The sequence below is a fragment of the Peromyscus eremicus genome, chromosome 18 (assembly GCF_949786415.1).
Source record: "Peromyscus eremicus chromosome 18, PerEre_H2_v1, whole genome shotgun sequence".
Classification (NCBI taxonomy): Eukaryota; Metazoa; Chordata; class Mammalia; order Rodentia; family Cricetidae; genus Peromyscus; species Peromyscus eremicus.
In genome coordinates this window covers 37,574,370-37,594,348 of record NC_081434.1, presented here as the reverse complement: position 1 = coordinate 37,594,348, position 19,979 = coordinate 37,574,370, and the positions used below count along the sequence as shown (strand labels likewise).

Below are 19,979 nucleotides of genomic sequence, written 5' to 3'. Positions count from 1 at the left end.
GCTACATCAATTCCTCTTTCTGCCCAGCTCTATCATCAGACACGTCATCTCTTGGCTCTTCTGGCATCTGCTCCATCGGCTGAGGAGGACACAGTCCTGTATCCACTGCTAGTCGGTAGAAACAGGGAGGTTGTCACAGTGTTTCACAGGCAATCTGGAATCCAGACGGGTGCGTCGGTGTCCTGGGGAAAAACACAAGCATACCCTCTCCCAGAAGTCATTAGTATTGAAATAAAACTTTTTAATCATAAACACAATCCACAGGGAGGTTGGCACCATGAATGAAAATGGATGCAGTAAAGAAACCAAAATAGCCACTCCGTGGTGAAAAGAGGAAAAGTTTGTTCCAAACTGTCAAGACTGTCTCCTGAGAATTGGAGAATGTAGGCAGCCCTTAAGAAGTTCCAGGAGGGCTGGAGAGATGGCTCAGAGGTTAAGAGCACTGCTTGTTCTTCCAAAGGTCCTGAGTTCAATTCCCAGCAACCACATGGTGGCTCACAACCATCTGTAATGAGATCTGGTGCCCTCTTCTGGCCTGCAGGGATACGTGCAGACAGAACACTGTATACATAATAAATAAATAAATCTTTAAAAAAAAAAAAAAAAAGAAGAAGTTCCAGGAGACAGAGAAGGGAAGCTGTGAGGAAGCAGAGGGGGATACGTGTAGTGGTAGCAAGAGTTTCAATGCCGACGACGTCTCCAAATGGACTGAAAAGCTTGTCAGAGAGAAATGTCCCAAATCGCAGAGGAGAGGCATCCCTCTTCGTGGGCTGGGGGAAGCTTCCTGGCACGTGGGTGTGGTTTTTGTAGTAAAAGTAACCAAAGCAGGGAGCTCTGTAGTGACACCTATCGGGTAGGAGGGAAAAGACATGTGCTTAGAGCAGAACAGCTGCAGAGATGAGTTAGAGGCTTGTGCCACCACCACCAACGCCCCTTTGCTTTCCCAGACAAAGATCCACACGGTGCTAATTTCAAATACTCAGATAACAGAACATGGATTTGGAAATAATAAACTGACAATAACGATCGCGAACACGGCAGAGTACATTTCTCCAGGCTGGATGAAGCAAGCAGAAACATAGAGCAAGGAACACACAATCATGTGAAAATAAAATAAAACCCACTTGGTGTTTGAGGGGTTAAAAGTGATCTTTACATTCAGATGAAAGAGTGGACACAACTATGAAATAAACTATTTGAATATTAAGAACTTTTTTCCTTTTGCCTAACACTAGGAAAAAATGGCATTTGAAGCTGCCTAGAAATACCACACCCTGTGTGTCTATAGAAATCAGGTCAGACAGAGGTAGTTAGGAATTTTGAGAAAAACATTCACAAGTCTGTTGACGAATTTTTCTTTGGGCCACCACCTCAAAAAATGACACAGAGACTTATTATTAATTATGAAAACTTGGCCGATAGCTTAGGCTTATTTTTAGCTAGCTCTTATAACTTAAATTAACCCATTTCTATAAATCTATGTGCTGCCCTGAGGCTCATTTACCTCATCTACATACTGCCCATCCTGCTTTTCTGCTTCCTCCGTGTCTCCTTGGGCCTCCCCCTTCTTCTTCCTAGTGTCCTCTGTGCCTGGAAATCCTGCCTAGCTATTGGCCGTCAGCTTTTTATTAAGCCAATCAGAGTGACACATCTTCACAGTGTAAAGGAATGCTTCTGGGGCAGGACACACTTACAAGGGCCCTACATGCAAAGAGTCTCAACCCATCACCAGCATCACGCCACCTCTTGGTCCAAGATCTGCCACCCAGTTTGCATGTAATCCATGTGGGCCCCTGGGTTTAAAGTCTCCCTGCAAGTATCTGTGTCGGAATTCCCGGCCACTCCTCCAGCTGTATGACTGCACATGCGCAGTTTAGTAGCCAAGCAAGGGGCCTTATGTCCTACGTAATCTGTGCACTGCTTGGTCACGTAATTTGCACTCAGTGTAATCATGCAATTTATGCACATGCATGGCATAGCTCCATGAGCCCATATGCGCATGTGCAGGGGAATCCTTAAAAAGCCGGTCACAGACTCCTTCCTTCTCTACTCTCTCCCCCACCCTGTCGTGTCCCATCCCGTCCTTCCTCCTAATAAAACTCTTGATAGTGGGTTTTGTTGTGCTTCATGACTTTTCCTCGCAGGGTAAGAGCGCTGCTTTAAAACCAACCATCTGGGTCACTAGTAGCACTGTAGTACCCCGTAGTACAGTGTCCCTCTCAAAACCTCCACTACTGGTCATCTCCAAGCCCAGCGACCCTTAGGGACATCTGGGACTCTTGCTGTTAGCAGGGCCCAAGTCCCACACTAGGCAGGCAAGCCAAACCCGCATTTGAGTCAGCAAAAGAGTAGCCAGGCTGACCCACTTGAGGGTGCTCCCGGCCTCTGGCCCCAGGAAGGCTCCCGTCTGCCTCTCAGACCTGCTAAAGTAGCACAGGGCTTGATCTCAGGGCCACAGCGCTCTCCACAGCCACACTGGGCCATGCAGCTAACCAGCCCCTGCTTCCCGGGTTGCACGAATCTCCATTACCTGCCATCACCACGGGCCGCTGTCATTTTCAGTGCCCATAACACTCCCACCTCAGTTTCCCGAGTGTGCACTGAGGTTTTTATGATTACTTCTCATTAAATTTCTACGCTAAGAAAAATGTCAGTTCCTGTGGCCTAAGTTTTATATGATACATAAATACCTTCTTTTCTGAGACCAACCCTACCCAGACATGACATTTGTAAAAGACCATAAGAGAAACTACAGTTTCGGGAGAAATCAGAGTTGCTGATTCCTGATAGAAACCTATTTACTTCAAAGTGCATGTAATTCACTTATACGGTAGCTTGTGAAGGCTTTCTAGCCCTGCTTAGGTTTAAAGTGAGTGTGAGCGATGCCTAACCATAGGTACACACACAGAAAAGAGGTTCCCAAATACCTTTTCCACATACAATGTTCAGGAAGTCTCTTTTCTTCTAAGAGAATGTCCAAATGATGCCGAAGTAAACCGAAACTAAGTCGGGGTGGACCGGCTCTTCCTGGCAGCGCTCCCTGCCCAGGCCGGACACTCACAGGTAAGCTGGCGACCAGAACCCACTGTGCTCAACGCCATTTAGAATTTTCAGTTTAGTGTCGGGAGCCTGGCATAGCACACAGACACTGTCCGCAACCCTTTCTTTGTTAATTTCACCTGAGCAGCTGCTCCAAGACATTCCCCCACACCCACAAGCATTTTCCAACTCAACTCTTTACTCTTCTTCTTTTCTCTTTTTTTTTTTGTTGCCATAGATACCTCCTTACAAATTAAGTCCTCATATCTAACTTTCCATAAAAAAAAAAAAAAAATGCCTCCAGCTAAACAGGCTTTAGTCACCCAAAACCAACCATCAAGAGTCATCCATCAAGAGGTTAGATAAATAATAAACTGTAGAAACTACATGACTAGTAGAAATTTTTAAACCTTTTGCTTTGACCATATGTTTAATAATATTGGCATAAAGGGCAAGTCTTTAGAACCACACTGGCCCATAATTGCTGGAACGGGGCACTTACTTCTCAACAGTTTTTGATTACCCGTCCTTCCCTCTAACCAGGGGTTCTCCTGGCGGGACTGCACCTCCCTTAAACAGGCTCCTATCCCCTTCAGTCCCAGTACATACCATCTTCAGGTCGCTGTTCAGTACCACTCTGCCATGGTTCTACAGCCCTGGTTTGAGTCCTGAGATGGGGAAGGGGCTTTGGTGAAGAAATGATGTTGTATCGGACCACCAAATGAGTTTCATACAAGTGCCCAGCTCCAAATAGCTCCTTGAGCTGTCTTTATTTATACTTCAAAAACAATGTTTTTCCACACTAACAAGCATGTATTCCCACCCCCTTCCCATCCAATGTTAACCTCTGGCAAAACCAAATTTGTCAAATATAGTTTTTCCCGACTTTTACATCAAAACATCTTTAAACCAAAAACAATGCTTAGCATTTTGCTAGCTTGGCTAAATATCGAGGCAGGCACATCCTGTCTTTAAAAAAACTAAAAGGTGATAAACATAGGTACCCATTTTCAAGAATTACAGTATCGTTCAACACTTAACAAAGCATATTTACAGAAATAGGGGTGATCTGCCATAAGCTACCGGCACACAGTTACCTTGCACTTTTCAGCTGTCCATTAACTTTTATTGCCTCTGATCCTAATAGCACTGAGTCAGAACAGTTCCCAGGGTCTGGAGTGACAGCTGGTACTTCCAGACAAGAAACCTGAGAAGCATCAGTTACCAAAGAATTCCAAGGGAAAATATTTGAAAAAAAAAAAAAAAATGGGGTTTCTGGGAGTGATCACATCTGTCCCATGCATGATTGACAAAGTGACACTAAAAACTGCCAAGAGAATCATCAGCGTTATGAGAGAGAAGAGAGTATGCAGGCCACAGGGTTCCAGCAGCATCCTCAAGTCCACTGGTCCTTGCCAAGTGAGACTGTCTCCAGTGGGCTTTTTCTTGTGGAGACACGTTGGACAAGCATTCATATGCTGATCTGAAACTAGACCACGTGGCTCCCAACAACTGGACACAGCTGGGGTCATTTCGAAGAGAGCATCTCGACTGAGAAAATGCCCTCCCTTGATTGGCCTGTGGACCAGCCTGTGGTGCGTTTTCTTGGTTGATTATTGGTGTGGGAGAGCCGAGCACTGTCAGCGCGTCATCCCTGGGCTGGTGGTCCTGGGTGTTATAAGAAGGCAGGCTGAGCAAGCCATGGACAGCAAGCCCAAGCATCCCTCCATGGCCTCTGCATCAGCTCTTGCCTCCAGGTTCCTTCCCTGACTTCCCTCATTAATGGAGTATGACCTGAGAGTTCTAAGCTGAAAAAAACCTCTACTCCCCCAAGTGGCTTTTGGTCGTGGTGTTTTATCACAGCCCTGAAAGTCCTAACTTAGACAGGAGCTTAGCATGATGGTACGTAATAGCATGATCTTCCCCTTTTAAGGACAGTTTTCCATAAACCCCAATTAGCACCAGAAGTTTGTATCTCACTGGCCAGAACTTAACCATGCAATAACCGTGCAATTACAGGAACAGCAAAGGTAGCTGGGAATTTTTTTCAGCCCAGTCATCCACAAGCCCAGCTGAAAAAAGCAATTTATTGTAGTGTGGAAGAAATGAGTTGGATAACACACATTGAGTGCAAACTAATAGTGTCTATTACAGCATATAAACATTGGACACAAAGCGATACTGAAAACAAGCATCCGTTGAGAGTAAGCCACAGTTATTTTCTTATCAAAAGCATCCAAGTTTCTCTGGACCTCTAGGCCTATAATTACACGCCAAAATATTCCTTTGGCTAAGGGATTTTATTACTGTTTTCGGGAGTTCTCTGTTTGAATTCCAAGCACTCGATTAGAAAGAATAACAAACAAGACAAAAGAAAAAAAATGAATGTGTTAGCACTCATTATTCGTGGGTGCACAAGGCCCAACCGGAAGCGGGGACGGGAGTTTAATCAAGCAGGAGGCTCAAGGCATGGACGTAGGGGGTTAATATGCAAAGCATGCAAGCATGGAAGGCTCTGAGCTGGAGAAGGTGCATGTTGAAAGGGAAGAGCTGATTATAAATCCTTCTAATCCCTATTTTGCCAAAGCAAATTTTCAAATGAACCCTGATCTGGACCTTCACTTTCTCTTCTGTGAGATGAAGTCTTTCCCTCTTGCTTTTCCTTCTATTGACCCAAGTCATTTTCTAGTAACTTCTCTGTTTTACTGCCATCACTCTTGACTTTGTCTTTTACTATGGAGAGGATCTTCCATGTGCTACCTCTGTGATTTCAGCAAGTTATAAATCTCTCTCTGCCTCTGTCCCTACTAGTGTAAATGAATCTAGCAACCTCATCTACCTCATGAAATGGTCATATCAGAGGAACTGATGAGTTTTAAACACCTGGAACATATGCCAGCACATAGTAGTGTAGCTGTAAGTTTCTCCGGTCTCACAGCCACTTATAAAATAATCATTCAAAGGCTTAATATTAATTACCAATTGTATGGCCTATGGCAGGCTTCTTGCTAGCTAGCTCTTATAACTTAACCCATTTCTATTAATCTATAAGTAGCCATACGGCCATGGCATTACCGGTCTGCTGGCATTTTGCTTCTCTTTTGGTGGCAGCTAGTGTCTCTCTGCCTCTGCCTCTTTTCTTCCTATCTCTCTCTTGGATTTCCTGCCTGGCTATAACCTGAATCACCATAGACCATAGCAGCTTCTTTATTAACCAATCATAGCAACACATATTCACAGTGTACATACAGAAAGATATCCCACAGCAGAGTAGTATACAGATTTTACAGATTTATTATTATACTCGACATGGGTTCATATTACATGGGGCTATAATGTACTAAACATGGAGATTTTATCTCTCAAGATAATGGAACCAAAATGACAGTTACATCTCTTTGACATTTCCTTCTAGAAAACCTGAGGCTGACCATCCATCACTGACATGGCATAAACACATCAAGGATGATGAAAAAGGTTCCTAGATGCTATCTATGTTCAATTGAGTTTCCTAACATTCTACTGTGCTATTATATACAATATTATATTTTCCTGTTGCTGTGTTAAAACACCGCAACCAAGAGCAACTTATAGAAGGAAGAGTTTATTTTAGCTTATGCTTCCAGAGGAAGAAACCAGGAGGCATGAAAATAAGTGGTGGGCATGCTGGCAGAAACAGGAAGCTCAGTGATCACATCTCCAAACACACACAAAAAGCAAAGGGTAAACTGGAAGAGAGGTAATAAGGATTTAAGCTTTCAAAGCCCACCCCGGTAAAATGCTTCCTCCAGCAAGCATGCAACTCCCTGTAAAGTCTCAAAACAGCTGTAACAACTGGGAAGTTAAGTGTTCAAATGCTTGAACCTAGAGGGGAAATTTCTCATTCAAACCGTACAACACAGTAGGTGTGGAGGTTTGAATAGGTTTCAAAGTATTCTGAGGCTTGAAGAATAGTGAAGTAGACATAGCCCCCATAGACTCATGTGTTTCAATGCTTGGTCATAGGGAGGTGTGGCCTTGTTGGAGGAAGTATGTCACTGTAGAGGTAGCCCCTGAGGTCTCCTATACTCAAGCTATGCCCAGGGTGGCACACAGCTGCTTCTGCTGCCTGCAGATCAAGATGTAGATCTCTCAGTTGCTCTCCAACACCATATCTGCCTACATGCCACCATGCTTCCTGCCATGATAGTGGACTAAGCCTCTGAAACTATAAGTCAGACCCAATTAAATGTTTTCCCTTATACGAGTTGTCATGGTCATGGTGTCTCTTCACAGAAATAGAAACCCTGACTAAGACGGTAGGGAACAATTTATTTCTGTTTATGCAGCAAACATGTATGGCAGGGTCCTGTGCTGTTCCCTTTGGGGGAGAGGGTGAGTAGGTGCAGAATCAATGACACAGACTCTGGGAGGGAGGATGTCGAAACAACAAGCTCAGTTGATTCAGGAAGAGGCAAGCCTTATATACCCTCCACTCCACCCTGGAGGAAGGTCTGATGAATATGCACCTGCTGGTGTGACATGGCTGTCTCTTATTGGTCCAGGTCATCTCCAGATCATGTTTCAGCTGCTGTTGCTGAGGCTCTTAGGCAGACCCAGGTTGGCTCTCAGGAAGTATCTTATTACTGGTTTGGGCCAGCTGGCCCTCAGGCCTATTAGGGATGAGTCATCCCACAAACACTATTGTAGACAATAGTGGTATACTGAAGCAGAAGATGTACTCTTCCACTACATGCTTATGTGGGAAAACAGATGTAGCAGGGAAGTGAAACATTGTTGGTTGTTGCTATAACATGTACAGCATTTATTGATCATCTGTCTGTCTGTCTGTCTGTCTGTTTGTCATACACACACACAAATGCAGACACACACACACACATTATCATTTAACAATGAGGAAGGGTATACTTAACAGAATATTCTCTATTTCAAAAGACTGAAATCCAGTTCAGATTATTTTAAAGATATAGTCTGTTCGTTGATTCATTTATTCAGCAAAAAATAGCCAATCAACCTACAGTAAAATATTCAAACATGCCAAGACTCAACCTACATCTTCAGAAATTGGCTGCCTCTTTCTCTCTCCGCCCTGCTTTTTCTAGGTTTGTGTAATACTCAGGCATACTAGCTCTACATGCACTACCAATGGCCCCTAGGCAGGAAAACACCCAGGGATACAGATGCATGTAAATGAAGCCCACATAGCTGGAGGGGGAACAAATGCTTGGAAGCATCTGAAGATGAACTTGGAGAAGCTGAGGTAAGTGTATGTGGAGAGGAGGGGCACTAGAGGGCAGTCCAGAGAGCCTTACAAGAAGCTGGGGCTTTTCCTGTGCAGGGACAGGCAGCTGTCCCCTCAGACAGTCATCTGTGAGAAGAGTGACAGGACCTCCTGTTCATTCTAACAGGCTCTCCTGGCAACTGTCTTGGAAATAGACTATGAGGAAATAGTGGTGGAAAGAGGAAGATCAGACAAGAATTACTCCTGGAGTGATGATGTGGCTCAGGCCAGGGGAAGGGAAAGGGAGTTATGAGGACTGATTGTGTCTGGATCTGTTTTGGGCATAAAACCAACACCATGATTGGTCATTACATGTGCGTCACACGATGGATTACAGAAGACCAAAGAATGTCTTCATTCAATAAAACAGTATTATTATTAATAGCAGCTAAGTTTCTCGTCGCTTTGTTCTGACTGGAAGAAACTGAAGGAAATGGGGGGTCTGTTCATAGCAGGGAAGACAGAACAGTGAGAACAGGAGGCAACTGCTTACATCCCATCCCCAGTCAGGAAGTCCAAAGCAGAAAGGAAGTGGGATTGGGCTAGAAAACCTCAAGGCTGGTTCCCAGTGGCTCCCATCCTCCATGGAGGCTTTAACTTCTGAAGGTCCCAGGGCCTCTTAAACTGCACCACCAACTGAAACCAAGCATCCAAACACATGAACCTGTGGGGACCATTTCACATTCAAATCACACCAAATACATACAACATGCTTGACACTGTCCCAGACACAGTAAACAAAACAAACTGCCCTCATGAGGTTTCTTACTAGTGGAGAAAACGAGACATTAAAAAAGCATAACTATTGTGGTGGGTGATGGTAAGTGCTCAGAACAAAGCCAAAGCAAGTTTAGCAAGAAGGCACATTAGGGCTGGGGTCCTGTTATACAAAGGGTTTTGATGAAGGCCTCACTGAGCACACAAGATTTGGATGGATGCACACGGAGACAAAGCAAGTCGCACAGTTCTCACTTTTACGAAGGTCCTGAGGTTTTAAACACATCGAGTCTGGAATGACAATACGACATCATAGTGGTGCACAACTGGATGCAGAAAGCATCTGGATCTCTGGAGAGGTAGCTGAGATGACTTCTGAGGTCTTGGCTCTGGTGATTTCCCCAGGTAGGGCCATCCATTGTCCTTCTTTTCCTGAGGTATAGGTTTCTGAGTGGCCAGAGCTTTCAACACTAAAGCTGGGAGAATAGTGGCTAAGCCAGGGGATTGATGACCCTAATTCCAAGCCATTCTCTACTCTGTTGCAGGGAAGAGCTTCTAAATACAACCTCAGAGAACAGCATCATTTCTTCCTGAGGAAGCTGGGACATGTTAGTCCTCTCTGTGCTTCACGTGACCTGTTCCCTTTGCCCGTACCACCTCCACTCACCAGCTCCACTCCTATGGAGAGCTAAAATCCTTCTCTTGCTTATGTTTCATTACAAGAGACACCACCAAGAAGCCTTCCTGGATGATACAGATGTTCTTGTCTCCCACATGTGTGTTGCTCTCAAAGAGAGAAGCCAGGCATGGCAGGGCTTGGAATTTATACAACTTAAGAGGATGCCTTAAAAAAATAAAATAATGAATTAAAAAAAATAAAATCATAGACACATTCCACCCAGGGATTCCACCTCTGGTGCTTTAATTAGATACATATCAAAACTATATGGAAGACAAGTTAGAGTCTATACCAAACATGTACATTCATTTCTTGAAATTAATCCTTAAAATACAGTATAACAATGATTTACATGGCACTTGCATTGTATGGAGTATTCCAAGTGGTGAAGAGGTGATGGAAAGTATCTGAGAAGATGTACCTAGGTTCTTTGCAAGTACTAGACCGTTTTACCTAAACAGTCTAGCACTCAAATCCTGAACTGATCTAGGACAGAAACTGATGGACACCTATATTTATTTAGGAGGAACATATAGAAAATGAGAAGTCTTGAAGATAAAGTTATAGTGAATTGGCCTCTCAACCTTTCCACTCTCTATGGTAATTGGGGTTATCTTTAACCTGTGAGCTCTTTCAGAACAGAGAACTTACCAGAAGTCCTTGCATCTCAGTGCAGAAGCTGGGTGAGTTGACTGATAACATAAATGGTTCCATTGGAGGTGATAAAGAACTTTGGTTTTTGAGGTGGAGCCTGACTTTAATGGCATCTGCCTCTAGTCCATGGTATTACCTGAACACAGGGAACTTAATGTCTCAGGGATTAAAAGGCATTCATTAGATGCATTGACCATGTGGCATGGCCAGGTAATATGCCTGGACCAAAAAAAAAAAAGCCCTTTACAAATATTCCCTTCATTCTTCTTCCAGCCCTGGGCTCTGATGCCTTTTGTCAGGGACATTCTCCAAGGCTGGGATCCAAGCCAGGAAGCAATGCTGTTGTCTGTGAATATGTGAACTTATTTAGCTCAGCTGCCTTACATTTTAGAATCAAGATCAATGTTTTAGCTGAAATATTTCCCCCGCAACTCAGGAGTTCAGATCACTTAATTGATCTTTTGACCCTCATATTTGTCTAAAGGTCAGAAGATATATCCATAATGTGCCACCGTGTGCTGGAGCTGAGTCCAGGGTCTGCAAATGAGGATGGGATAGTGCTGTTTCTGCTATTTAAGCCAATCGATGTGATTATTTTAAAGGAACCAACTTCCTTCCTTGAACATCCAAGTATATAATAAATAAATAATTCATCTCCTTAAAATATTCATTAAAGGTAGATGCTCTCTGAGAAAAATGAGTCATCTAAGAATTGAGTGCCTTTGGGTTTCACTGGTACCACTGGTCACAGAAACTCTGTCCACTGCTTTCAGTCATTTGTCTAGCGTCCACAACAACCTTGGGAGTTAGGAACAGCGTCTCCATTTTAAAGATGGAGCAACCTAACATGGAGGAGGTCACATAACTCACCCAAAGTCACAGGAGCCAGTGAATTCGGCAGTTGTGTTCTGTCTCTTCTGCATGCCACCACTCCCTCTGTGGGGGAAGAAACAGCAGGCTACCATGTCACTTCTTCCAAAGAACCACAGTCCCTAGCACATCCTTCTGGATGCTACGTTTTTCTTTACTGCCTGCATGTAGCCCGAGGTTTATTACACGGTACACTGGGTCTGATTCCATATGCCTGTTCAAAGATGGGACCCCAAACCACTTCCTGGTCTCAGAGTTTGAGTCATGTGTGGCCAGGAAAGTTCTTATGGAAATATTTGTTTTGTGATCACCGAGCTCATCCTGGGATTTGCTGACTGCTGCTCCTGTGTTCGTTACAGGGAGTCACTGGTTTTTTTTAAGTGGAAGTCACCTGATGAAAAGGAAGAACCATGGCTAATGTTACCCTCCAACCAACAGGGCATACTACTTGTCAAAGATTGTACCAAGAGCATACAGATTTTAATTTAACCACATGAACCCTGTGAGGTAGTCACATCCTCCATTTAATTGAGAGGACTTTTAAACTGAGGCCCCACAGATGAGAAAACTAACTAGTTCTATATCACTCGGTAAGTAACCAGGACAGCCAGGACTTAAAGCAGAGGCCAGACGTACAGCACATGTCCTTAGCCACTACGTTTCCAAGGTAAGGGGTCAGTATGAACCGCTAAATACCAGATGTTCTAGCCAGGTCTTAGAGACATGTCTATTGCTAGGCAACGGGCATTCAATCACTCATTCACTCACCCATTCATTCATTCACTCATTCATTCATTCACTCATTTACACAGATGGTTCCCTTTCGCAGCAGTGTTGAATTGCTCCTCTTGTCTATGGATTGGCCTCTTTGTCACCCTTTAAATGTTATTTTTAGGATTCACATCCTGAGCTAGGTAAACAGCTTAGTCAATAAGGTGCTTGCATTAGAAGCATGAGGATATATGGCATCCGTGCCCAGAAGCCACACAATAAAGCCAGGCACTGTGGTACATACTTTTTGGTTTTTTTTGGTGTTTTTGTTTGTTTGTTTTGTTGCTGTTTTTTGTTTTGTTTTCATTTCATTTATTTAAAATAGATTCTTTTCTCATACAATATATCTTGATTAAAGTTTTCCCTTCATCCATCCCTCCCAGTTCCCCCACCACCTCCCTTCCTTACTGGGTCCACTCCTTTTCTGTCTCTCATTAGAAAGGAACGGGCTTCTAAGAGACAACAACCAAACATGACAAAATAAAATATAGTAAGATAAAGCAAAAACCATCTCATCGAGGCTGGATAAGACAACCCAACAGAAGGAAAAGAGCCCCAAGAGCAGACACAAGAATCAGAAACCCACTCGTTCACACACTCAGGAATTCAGTTCCATAAAAATACTAGGCTGAAAGCTATATACACAGAGGACCTGGTGCAGACTGTCCAGGCTCTGTTCTTTCTGCTTCAGTCTCTGTGAGTTCATATGAGTCTTGCTCAGTTTGTTCAGAGGGTCTTGTTCTCCTGGTGTCCTTCACCCGCTTTGGCTCTTACACTCTTTCTGCCTCCCCTTCAGCAGTACTCCCTGAGTTCTGAGGGGAGGGATTTGATGGAGACAACCTATTTAGAGTTGTGTGTTCCAAGGTGTCTCTCTCTCTCTCTCTCTCTCTCTCTCTCTCTCTCTCTCTCTCTCTCTCTCTCTCTCTCTGTGTGTGTGTGTGTGTGTGTGTGTGTGTGTAATGTCTGGCTATGGGTCTCTGTATTTGTTCCCATCTGCTGCAAGAGGAAGCCTCTCTGTTGATGGCTGAATAAGGCACTGACCTATGACTATAGCAGAATATCATTAGGAATTGTTTTATTGTTCGTTTCTTTTTTAAGACCAGTAGCATTTTGTTTTACCCTAAGTCTCAGGGCTATCTAGTCTCTGGTTCTTGGTCATCCAAGCAGTGGCAGGTATGGGTTCCATCACACTGAGTGGGCTTTAAGTCAGATCATACATTGGTTGGTTACTCCTTCAAGGTTGTACCACCATTGACCTAGCATATCTTGCCGGCAGGACAGATTGCAGGTCAAAGGTTTTATGGCTGGGTTGATGTTTACATTCCTCTTTGTAGCCTGCAGAGTACCTTCCTGCACCAAAGACACTAAAATGTAGGGGTGAAGGGCCCATGTAGGCTCCAGTTTGACTTCTTCATGGTCAGTGAGCTCTGGGGGTGTTGTCCTCAGTAATGGAGCCCCACAGTCAGTTATTGGAGAGCAACACATTGTTGTAGCAATAGCCTGGGTTGTTTGAAGATTTCCATGGGACCCCTTGGCCAACAACTCAGTTGAACATATCCCAGTCCTAGTACTGGAAGACTCATTTGGTGACAAGAGATGGCCACTTGGGACTCCATCACCCCTGTCTTAGTTAGGGTTTCTATTGATGTGAAGAGACACCATGACCACAGCAACTCCTATAAAGGAAAACATTTAATTAGGGCTGGCTTACAGTTTCAGAGGTTTAGTCTATTATCATCATGGTAGGACATGGCAGCATGCAGGCAGACATTGTGCTGGAAAAGGAGCTGAGAGTCCTACATCTTGACCCACAGACAACAAAAGAAAACACTGAATCACACTGGCCAGACTTAAGTTTATGAAACCTCAAAGCCCACCACCACAGTGACACACTTCCTCCAACCATGCCACACATACTCCAATAAGGTCACATCTCCTAATAGTGCCACTCTCTATGGGCCAAGCATTCAAACACATGATTCCATGGGGGCCATACCTATTCAAACCACCACATTCCACTCCCTGGCCTCCATAGGCTTGTGCCATAACATAATACAAAAATGCATTTAGTCCAAATTTAAAAGTCCCTATAGTTTATCACAGTCTCAACAACGTTTAAAAATCCAAAATACAAAGTCTCTTTCGAGATTCATATAATCTCTTAACTGTAATGACCTATAAAATCAAAGTTAAAAAAAACACATACTTCCAACATATAATGGCACAAGATATATGTTACCATTCCAAAACAGAGGCAAGGAAGAATAGTGAGGAAATACTGGACCAAAGCAAGATCAAATACCAGTGGGGAAAACTCCAAACTCTGCATCTCCATGTCTGATGTCAAATTGCTCTTCAGATCTCCAGCTCCTTCTAGACTTGTTGACTGCGACACACTTCTTGCTCTTGAGCTGGTCCCACTTCCTGTTAGCAGCTGTACTCAGCAGGTATACCACAAATCTGTCATCTCTAACATCTTGAGGTCCCCAAGGCAATCCAGGCTTCATCTTTCACAGCTTCACACAATGGCCTCTCTGGGCCTCCATTCAGGGACACCCCTGACGCATGCCTGGCCTCAGCAGCTTTCCTTAGTCTCAGAGGAAGGCTCCATAACCCCTTTCTTCTATCCCTGACGCTAAAGCCAGAACTATGTGTCCAAAACTGCCACGTTCTTCTGCTTGTTGGGGCTGGAACATGGCCCTCTCATTCAGTTACATCTTTACTAGCTTTCTGTTTTCAACTGTTTCCTTCACTCCCTAAGCTTGGCTGTCCTGGAACTTGCTCTGTAGACCAGGCTGGCCTCAAACTTAAGAGATCTACTTGCCTCTGTCTCCAGGGTGCTGAGATTATAGGTGTGCACTACCATGCCTGGACCTGAGCTGTTCTTTAATTCCTTTTCACAAGTTGGAAACTTACCTGGGTGGGATCATGCCCTGAGGTTACCATGCTCTTTATTCCATTTCTTAATCTGTTTATCTCCTTGAACACAGGACTTAGCTCCATTCCACTTTCTGGTGCTCTTTTTCTCCTCAGTCTGTACATTTTGTATTTTTCCTTTTGCTTATCTTGCTCCTTTTCATTATAAATCTTCATAAGAGTCAACACTAGTAACCACACAACAGAGTCAATACTAGGCTGTTTTGAGATGCCCTTTGCCAATGCAATTAATCTAAATCTCTTCACTTCAGCTTCAGGCAGACTTTTCAGACAAGGGCAAAAAGCAGCCATGTTCTTCAACAAATTATCACAAGAACAATCACTAGGCAACATATTAACATTCTCCTCCTCTGAAACCTCTTGAGCCAGGCTCCCACAGTTCAAATCACCCTCAGTACCACTGTCTTCCATGCTTCTACTAGTATGGCCCATTAAGCAGCGCTTGAAGCATTCCACTGCTTTCCTAACCCAAACTCCCACACCCATGACGACGGGGTCAGCTCTACTGTGATGCCCAGGTAGTGCAAGGCCCGCTCTGTTGAGTGCTGCAGCCAGTAATGGGCAGGACCAACTCTGTGCAGTCCTCGGATATCAACATGGTCCCAGAGAGCAGTCCAGACCAGGGACATCCACATGGCCTTTGGTGGTGTCATGGACTACGGACATTGGCACAGTCCCCTGCTGCTGCTTGACCAGGGACCCAGACATGGCCTTCGATGGCAGCATGGGCCAAAACTTCACCATGGTTTCAGGTGGCTTTTCAGGCTACTCACATCAGGCTGTCCCTTTCCACCTTTGAGTCTTCAGATCCACCTCTCTTCGTAGAATTCAACAAGTCTGCTTCTCTTTCTCTCCCATCTCTCCACACCACACTTACACATCATAGTGGCTCATGCTGTGGGCCAGCCATACTTTGGGCTGGGGGCCTCTAGGTATCTTCTTCCAGCCCACTCTGTGACGCAGCAGGTGGGGTCTCTGGATGTCTTTAAAATGTTTGTCCAACCCAAAGCTTCCAACGGAAATAAATCTCTAGCAAAGTTAGACACAGCACAGAAAACTGTAGTTCAACATAGAGTCATTCAGTCTCATGGTTGAGCTGCCACCACCACAACCATAGAGATTAGCAGCTAGCTAGGCCAGTGATGAGAAGCAGGCACAGGAGGATATGTCCAGTCAGTTGTGGGTCTCTATTCTGCAGGTACTGCTCTTCTTCCTGGGTTAGAATGAAGCTCTGGAAGTCACAGCTACTCATACAGTGGTAGGTTTTCTTAAAGGAAGACAGCAGGGACCCACTACACTAACACTTGTGTTTGTTACTGGCCAAATGGATGGGTAGGGTAATTCACCTTTTCCCAAAGAGCAAGAACAACCTCCTTCATGTCTCCAGCTCTGCCCCACTTCACAGCCCACAAACTGCTTGTCTTCCGTTTTTCCACCACCTGTTCTCTCGATTCCTCCTCGCCCATCACTGCCCCATCTACTTACTCACTTCCCCCCATGCCCAGTGGGCATGGGGTCACAGTGTTGCCTTTGCACTTCTTGGAGTGCCTACCCACCCAGGGAGGTAGTGTGGCTGGCTTCTTCCCTGGGCAGGTAGCCCACAACAACTCTCATAAAGGAAAATGTTAAATTGGGGCTGACATACAGTTTCAAAAGTTTAGTCCATTATCATCATCGAGGGACATAGTGGTGTGCAGGCAGATGTGGTACTGGAGAAGGAGCAGAGAGTTCTACATCTTGACCTGCAGGCAGCAGAAGCAACAGTGTGCTACACTGGGCGTAACTTGAGCATAAGAGACCTCAACCACCTCCACAGTGACACACTTCCTCCAACAAGGCCACATGCACTCCAAAAAGGTCATACCTCCTAATAGTGCCACTTCCTATGGGCCAAGCATCCAAACACATGAATCTAAGAGGGTCATTCCTATTCAAACCACCACTACCCCTATTATTAGGAGGCTTCATTAGGATTGCCTTCATATATTTTAGGGAGTTTCCACTGCACTAAGTTTCCATACCATGCCCCAAATGGCCCTCAAGTATAGGTGTCTTCCCCTGCATTCTCCCCCTCGACCCTATCTTCCTTCCCACTCCCCATATGATCCTCCCATTTTTATCTGGCACCACTCCCAGTCTATCCATAAAATCTTTCCTATTTCCCCCTCCCAGGCTGTATCCCTCAGCCCCTGCCTCCATACCTAACCTCTCTGGGTCTATGGATTATAGGTTGTTTATCACTTATTTAATATTCACATATAAGTGAATTATACCATATTTATCTTTCTAGGTCTCACTCAGGATGATTTTCTTTTCTAGTTCCATCCATTTGCCTGCAAATTTTATGATGTCATCTTTTTAACAGCTGCATAATACTCCATTGTTGTAAATATACCATATTTTTTAAATCCATTTTTTCTGTTGAGGGACCTCTAGGTTGTTTCCAATTTCTGGATATTATGAATAGAGCAACGGTGAACATGGTTGAGTCAATGTTCTTTTGGTAGGATTAAGCATCCTTTGAGTACATGCCCAAGAGTGGAATAGCTGGATCTTGAGGTAGATTGATTCCCAACTTTCTGAGGAACTGCCATATTGATTTCCATGGTAGCTGTACAAGTTTGCATTTTCATCAGCAATGGGTGAGTGTTCCCCTCTTTCCACATCCTCACCAGCATGAACTGTCATTTGTGTTATTGATCTTAGACATTCTGATAGGTCTAAGGTAGAATCTCAAAGCAGTTTGATTTGCATTTCCCAGATGGCTAAGGATGTTGAATGTTTATTTAAGAGTTTCTCAGCCATTTGAGTTTCTATATAGAGAATTATCTGCTTACATCTGTACCTTACTCTTAATTGGATTATATGTGGGGGGTTATATCTAGCTTCTTGAATTCTTTATATATTTTGGATATTAGTTCTCTATCAGATGTGGAGTTGGTAAAAATCTTTTTCCATTCTGTAGTCTGCCATTTTGTCCTAACGATGGTGCCCTAGGCCTTCTAGAAGCTTTTCAGTTTCGTGAGGTCCCACTTGTTAATTATTGATCTTAGTACCTGTGCTATTGGTGTTCTGTTCAGGAAACTGTCTCCTGTGTCAATGTGTTTAGGGCTCTTCCCCACTTTCTCTTCTATCAGGTTCAGTGTATTTGGTTTTATGTTGAAGTCTTTGATCCATTGGGACTTGAGTTTTGTGCAGGGTTATAAATATATGTCTATTTGCATTCTTTTACATGCCAGCATCCAGTTAGAACAGCAGCATTTGTTAAAGATAATATCTTTTTGGTTATGTATTTCTGGATTCTTTATCCGAAATCATGTGTCCATAGGTGTGTGTATTTATGTCTGGGTCTTCAATTCAATTCCATTGATCAACCTGTCTGTTTTTATGCCAATACCATGCAGTTTTTATTACAGTAGCCCTGTAGTGCAGCTTTAAATTAAGGATGGTGATACCTCCAGCAGTTCTTTTATTTTTTAGGATTATTTTAGCTATCCTGGATTTTCTTTTTTGTTTTTCCATACAAAGTTGACATTGTCCTTTCAAGGTCTGTGAATAATTGTGTTGAAATTTTGATGATGACTTCATTGAATCTGTAGATTGCTTTTGGTAGGATGGTCATTTTTACTATGTTAATCCTACCAATCCATGAGCATGGGACATCTTTTCATCTTCTGATATCTTCTACAATTTCTTTCTTCAAAGACTTGATGTTCTTGTCATATTAGTCTTTCACTTGCTTGGTTAGAGTTACATCAAGATATTTTATATTATTTGAGGCTATTGTGTGTACCTGTAATCCTAGCATCCTGGAAGCAGACGTAGGCAGATCCCTGGGACTCACTGGCCAGCAGCCCAGCCTAATTGATGAGCTCCGGGCCAATGAGAAACCATCTGAAAAAGATGGGTAATGTCTATAGAATGACACTCACAGTTGTTCTCTAGCTCTCTTGTGCACCAGCATACACACACACACACACACACACACACACACACACATTTACCTCCAACTGAATTCTTCCTAGCCTGATACAGTGACCCTGAGCCTTCACAAGTCTTTGTGTAGTCTACCCAGGATTGGTCCAGTTGTGTGGGACAAGAACCACAACGTCAAGTCACCATGCCTAATTCAAGGATCATCAAGGGTAGAAATTTGAATTAAACAGAGGACCAAGAGTGTACCTTTCTTTCTTCCCTTCTTGCTTTGATTTTTCTAGAATGCTTAATGTAGCTGAATCACAGCCCTTATTCCTCTAAACTTAATCCAAGCATCCAGGTTTTTTATTTCTTTAGGGTAGGAAAGCCTCTCACCTCAATAGATAGGGCAAGGTTCAAACAACTTGAAATGACCATTGCTTCAATTCAGCTCAGATCTGCTGAGCCTCATAGCCAGCATCCCCCAAGGTTGTAGCCAACAGAACACTGAGAACAAATAGTGCTGACCTAAATGCCAACCGCCGTCATCATGTTGGTGCCCGGCTTAATTGGCAGTGCGTGTTTGTTTGAGCTGTTTTTGCTTATCCAGTATGTGTTGAGGTCAGATCACACAACTATTATATTAATAACTCGTGATGAAACCTAGGGATGCTCATTTCTTGCAAACAATAACAGGAAGTCAGCAAGAATGTTAGTATCCACATTGCACCTGTAGGTGAACCAAAGCCCACCAATATGCTTACCTCAAGGTCAAGCCAGGCAGTGAAGGGCATGACCTCAAGTTCAACATCCTTTGTTCTGTGTCGCACTGAGTCTTCTGAGGAACAGAAGACATTATACCTTCAGTAATCCTATTACAATTTACACTTCTGTATACAGATTAGCCTCACTAGGGTGTAATGGATTTTACATGCTCAATCAATACTTCTGTAAATGGTATTTCCAAAGAGCTTATATCAGAGTTATCTAAATATTATACAGTTTGTTGTCAGTTATCTAAGTGCTGGGCAATCGACACCTGGAGAGAGACACACGCTCAGAATTTTCTGTAAATGTAGATATGGTTGTCTCTCTTATTATGTTTCAGTTCAAACC

General features: G+C 43.7%; 1 long non-coding RNA gene across 2 annotated transcripts; it reads right to left on the bottom strand.

Moving 5' to 3' along the window:
* Positions 1-322: 322 nt before the first annotated feature.
* Positions 323-19,702, bottom strand: LOC131895204 (uncharacterized). 2 transcript variants are annotated; one of them, XR_009375119.1, is made up of 4 exons: positions 19,628-19,702; positions 11,241-11,306; positions 626-846; positions 323-413 (listed from the first exon to the last, which is right to left on the bottom strand). It is a non-coding gene; the product is annotated as an uncharacterized LOC131895204 (long non-coding RNA). The 2 variants fall into 2 exon arrangements; XR_009375120.1 differs by lacking the exons at positions 323-413; positions 626-846 and adding an exon at positions 9,132-9,881.
* Positions 19,703-19,979: the final 277 nt, after the last annotated feature.